Raw genomic sequence first — 6000 nt, 5'->3', positions numbered from 1 at the left:
AAACTATAGTATCCAGGGTCAGCACCTACATCCTATAGGCTGGATCCAGACTGCAGAGCCATTGGATCTGGCCTAAAAAAGTGGGGGTCCAGTAGCAGTTGCTTTTCCCTGACTACCATGGGTAAGAGTAGCAGGGACAGCAGCAAGGTCCTAGTGCCTGCAAGTCTGTATGACTCTAACTTGAATTGTGATACTCCAACTCACAGCCTTAAAAGGTTGTTGGCTGCTGTATTATATTATCCCTTATGGATTTCTTAGGTCTCTTTTTTATTTATTTATTTTTTTTATTTTCATGCTTGTGAAAAATGGAAGGAAGTGTGAAATGGAAGTTGGGAAAGAAGAGTCTAATATTATGCTAGATTCATTTTTTTTTTACAAGAATGTTGGACAAATACTGACTATGCAGATTTGCATGTTTTTAGTTTTAAAGGATATTCAGATGATATACAGGAAAGTTTAGGTTTAGGAAGGGAAAAGAGCTCTTTTGAAGAACAAAAAGGGGAACAAACAATTTCAGACTTCTGTAACATTCTTGTAACTTTTTTTTTCTTTTAATCTTTCTTTTATTCTTTTTTATTTGGAAAAAAGTAGCATTTCAGTGGACAGATAAAACCCAACATTTGGCCAGGATGTAGTTCTAGCGCTACAGATGCACTTTTTTCCAGATAAATTAAATGTCTGATGTGATTTAGCTGCATTTTTAAAAGCCTAAACCATATGCTTTGGAATTTGTTAAAAATTAAATTTTCAACAGAAGATGCAATACAGCAATAGATATTTAAATATGAACTTAAAAGACTAGGCTGCCATATCATTAAAAAAAATATGGTGGTAAAGACAAAATAATTCAGTAAATTCAGGAATTCACTGAACAAAGGAATTCAGTGATGGCAGATCTTATTGGATTATTTTAGTAGCTTCATGTTCAAAGAAACAGCTTCAGCAACACAGCTAAGAAGACTTTTCCTCAGTGATATGGAATGGGGGTAGGAGGAGCACAAAAGCAAATCTGAGAATCAGAAGTGTTAACTGAAAATGGTACCACTGTACTTAGTCTTCAAGTATTTAAAATTATATTATTTTAAAACAGGCATGTTTCATTTAAATTTCTCTAGCCAAAGTGTACTGGCTGTGGCACTGTTCTCACTTACACATTTCTTGGGCACAGACTTTGTCTTCTCCCTGTTCATGAAAACAGAGTCCAAACAGCCTTCTAGAGGATGACTACTGAACATTCAAACTCATCAGGACCTAAGGTCATCCTTCTCTAAGAATTTCATCCATACATGTCTTCTGGGTTTCCAGTTTGTTTATACAGAAATATAGGATGGGTGCAGCACAAAACACATTGGGTGCATCCACACATGCAAATACGTGTGCTTGCAACAGCTCAAATAGAAGCAATGCAAATTGGAGCTGGGGCTTTTTGCCTCAGAGCATGTGCTCAGACATGCACTTTGGTGTGGAGCAAATTGTGTCACTTGGGGCAAAATAACCCTCCCTGGCTCCTCCCAGATCTGCAGCCAGGGGGAGCTAAAGCCTGGGGCCAGCACCTGTGCTGTCCCCAGCAGTATAAAATGCTGCCCTGTCCTGGCCCCATCCATACAAAAAGCTGCCCTGGCAAGCAGCCTGGGGCTACTTGCTCTCTGGAGTTTCTGGAGCCCAGCCAATTGATACCTGGGGATACTACCCCTTGTGCCAGCTGGACTGCTGCAGCAGCATCCCAAATCCATTTTTTAAAATACCCCCAAATCCATGTTCTTCCACATTTAAAACAAAAAAAAAACACTCTACACACTCACACAGACACATATATCTAGACAGAGATGGTGATAAGTTGGGTAATGCTTTATTAGTAAACTTACAATGTTAAAGCCTACCAGTGTCTCTATCATTATGAAAAAATAAATTCTAAATACCTATATGTGTTGATCTGTGCTTTTGGTTTTCTTCACACATGATGGGTGTGTGATGGGGGATATGGTGTTTGTAGAAAGGGGGTGATAAGGGGTGTGGAGGAAGGCAGGTGAGTGGATGTGGAGAGATGTGGGCTGGTCTGTGGGTAGGAGTGGGGCAATTGTTTGAGGGCATTGTGGGTGTGGGAGACCTTGTGTGGGGGCTGCTCAGGAGGGGTGGGTCCCCTGGCCCCCACAGGGTGCAGCCTCCCCCCCACAGCTCATGGAATGCCACCCCCCAGCCCAGGGTCCCAGCTCTACCCTGGAGGGCTCTACCCTATCCCCCACAGGGCCCCAGCCACCCCTGCCCAGGGCCTATAACTAACCTTTAACAGCAGCAGTGGAGGGACCATGCGGTTTCCGCATGCTGTGCCGGGTCCTGCCATGGCCAGGCCCGTCCTATAGCTGCAGGACCTGGCCCGGCATGTGGAAACCACGCAGAGTTGAGATGGGTCCTACTGGCCCTGGGCTGCTTGTGCTGCCTGGCACGCGGGGACCATGTGGAGCCAAGCTGTGTCCTACCAGCCTCAGGCAGCTTGTTTTGCCCGGCCTGGCATATGCAGACCACACGGAGCTGAGCCAGGTTTTGCCAGCCTTGGGGCTGCTCATGCCACCTGGCTGCCAGGCAGCACAAGCAGCCCCAGGGCCAGCAGGACCCAGCTCAACTCCATGCAGTTCCCACATGACGGGCTGGGTCCTGCAGCTATAGGAAGGGCCCAGCTGCGGCAGGACCTGGCACAGCACACGGGAACCACATGCCACGCCGGGTCCTGTCAGCATGGACCAGGCCCCAGGGCTGGCTCCCGTCTCTGTCCCCTGTGCCTGCAGGGATGGTGAGGACCTGGCCCAGTCCCATGTGCCTTGCTAGTCCAGCCTTGCACCGGAGCAGGTCACAGGACTCTGGGAGGCACAGCTCCTGTGCATGCCTCCAGGAGCCAGGCAACCTGCTCCAGTGGAAAGCCAGACTAGCGAGCTTCAGGGATCTGGGCCAGGTCCTCACCCCACCCTCACAGCCCCAGGGACATCCCCCCTGCCACCCTCCAACCCCACCAAATCCCCCTGCCACTCCTCACCCCCCCAACACCCATGAACCCCCTCTCCACCACCAGCTTACCTTGGACAGTGCCGGGGGTAGCAGGAACACAAAAGAGACACTCTGGCCAAACCAGAGGGTCTCTTTTGGAGGACTGGCTCTGGGCAAGGTCTTGAACCATGCCTTGCTCTGCTATATTGTGGAGTGCTTTTTTTCCTTTTTTTTTTTTAGATCCCTGCAGCGCAGGGACCATTTTTTCCCTGCATGTGCCATTTTTTCATTCCTGCATGTGCCTGTTGCCCTGCCTCAAACGGGTTTGAGGCAGGGCAACAGGCATGTACGTGCTTGTCTGGACACATCCATAGAGGCTTTGGATAAGACAAATTAATCTTCAGTTATAGAGCACAAGAAATACCTAAGTCAGGAGACCTCTGAAAACTTCCCTACCTCAATTCCTTCCCCACTGAAATGTTCTTTGGACATAGATCAGGATTGTCAGTGGCACAACCCAGATCTCTTGAATCTGATTCAAAATCCTACCCATTGTACAATACTGCAGTTGCCAGTGGTCATGAGCCTAATATAATTGTGTTTTGTGTTCATATATGTCTTAACTCTTCAAAGTTGAGTATACATATTTGTCACAACCCAAGGGTGTGATTTTTGTTTGTGTGTGCTTCGGCACTTCTGAATTATTTCCTGCCACTTGTAGCTTTCTTTGCAGGGTGCATTTCTTAGTTGCAGAAAGGAGATGCATGCTGCAAGGAGTTCCCGCCATTTGTATTTAAATTTGTGCCATACTATTGGCCAGTTCTAAATTATTCCCACGTGGAGGCTAGCGATTGGCTTGCTAGCCGTATAAGAGGCTTGAGTGGTTTCCACCCAAGTTGGAGAACTCCACGACTATCAGGAGGAGGAGAACTTCATGTCTCATGAAGTTCTCTAAGCGCTGCGGAGCCTATCGGACCCAGTGTATATCTCAAGAAGGCTATAGGGGTCTGATCAGCCTCTCGCCTCTCCCCGTCGCCGCCTGATCCCTCGACGTACCTTTCCCTGTGCGCAAAGTTCCACGGAGCCTAGCAAACTTCGTGTGAGTGAATCCAGAGCTCTACCCGGGGTTCGAGTCCTGCAGTTTTTTCTTCCCGTCGCCGAAACCCCATTGCGACATACTCCTGAGGTTTTTGTTCATCTCCCATTGCCGAAACCGCATTGCGACGTACCCTTATGTTCTGCAGGTTCGAGTTTTTTGTTTTGTTTTGTAACCGCAACTCAAGCAAGTTTTCCTGCCTGCACCGCGACCATCTTCGGTGTAAGTAAAATAATCTTAAATCAACCACTGAGCGTCCATGCCTAATTCTTGCGTGCTACCTGTCTTCCCCGACCCGGCGTGTCCTGGCTGCTGGCCACAGCCCGCCGCGCAGAAAAAGGGCCTCAACCGTTCCCGGCCCGCACAATATTTAACTGTAAGCATGCGGATAGTTGCTCTAGAGTCAATATGACTATAGATGGGATAAAAGTTAAGCATGTGGGTATATGTGCTTGCTGAACAATGACCTATTAACTCAAACTAGTTAAATATCTACCCTATTTAAAACTAGAGGTAGTACTAAACATGACTGCAATGTTGTATTCTGAACATTTTTGTAAAGTGCTGAGCTTTCCAAAGGCCCCAATTCAGTAACATTGGTGTGTGAAATTCAACACAAGCCCCAAATTGGATCTGGAACACAGTGACTCTCAAGCCATATCTGCAGAGCTAGCAGCAACTGCAGTGAGGCCACACTGGGAACAGAGCTGCATTCAGTTGGCAGTGTGAATCTGCCAGACAACAGTGTCCAGTCATGTTTGGGCAGTGTGTATCTGTGTTTAGCATGGGACCAGGGAGGGGCAGCAGTGCAAGGACTGCATTTAGGTGGCTGCAGGGGGGCAGGGATAGGCAACAGGATAGGACAGTGTTTAGGTGGCAGCATGGGTCTAGGGCACTGCTGCTGATGACCATGTCCATTGAAGCCTAGGGATCCCAAATGCTGCAACAGGCCATGGCCCCACAACTTTCTTTAGCCTGCCAGACTACCAGTGAGCTGAATGGTACGGTTCTACATACTGGATCTAGCTCACACACCATATTTGACACTGCTGCAGTAATGTATTTAAACCACAGGTAACTTTAAGCTTTCAGGTTTATTGAATAATATAGGATTATGTGCATTCTTGTATGTGTTCTTCAGTTTTGTTGAACTGAGGAATATAGTCATTAAAGTAAAATAGATTCAGATACCCAGTCTCATTTGATCAAGCACATTTTTTTATGAGTCATAAATTCAAGTGTTTGACATAACTACTTTTCTTGAATAGGGTATTTAACTTTGATTGTAGCATTCGAAAAGCTGTATTAAACCATCAATTATGTTAAATGTATTTTAGTCTTTCTTAGCATAATTGGTTCAGTTTTTCTAGCAGAATAATTTTCATCAATAAATCAATAATCTTCCCTTGATCTTCATTCAGGAACCTCCTCTTTGGTATGTCTTTTATTTGTCTCTCTAAGCTCTGGCAGTTTTAATTTGACCCTGATATATGTTTGTTTGTTTGTTTTTCATTTTATTTCTTCTTGTATTTAACATTGTACTACAGTTTATACAGCATGGTCCCAGCAGATGTTTTCCTTGCTACGTGTTGATTAATCATATTGTGTATTATCAGTTCTCACACATGGCTTTTCATGCCTCACGCACAGTAGGTATAGTGTATCATAAACTATAGTATTAGTGTTCAGATCAACTCTTCTGCCTTTTACTCTGTCTATCCTTCACCACCTTTATTTTTAACCATTTCCATCTTTACTTAGATACTTTTAGCTATCAGAGTTAATATGTTCATTACTGTCATAGTAAATCTGCTTTTATTAGTTAGGCAGTATTTTTTTAGAAATTGCATTTTTTTTACATAATAATATTTAACCATTTCAAATTGCATCACCTTGACACATGGCTTATACCATGGGTGTCCAAA

Source organism: Alligator mississippiensis, chromosome 3, assembly GCF_030867095.1.
Source record: "Alligator mississippiensis isolate rAllMis1 chromosome 3, rAllMis1, whole genome shotgun sequence".
In the NCBI taxonomy this organism is placed as follows: domain Eukaryota; kingdom Metazoa; phylum Chordata; order Crocodylia; family Alligatoridae; genus Alligator; species Alligator mississippiensis.
The sequence above is the reverse complement of the archived record's forward strand: the minus strand, read 5'-3'. Positions refer to the sequence as shown.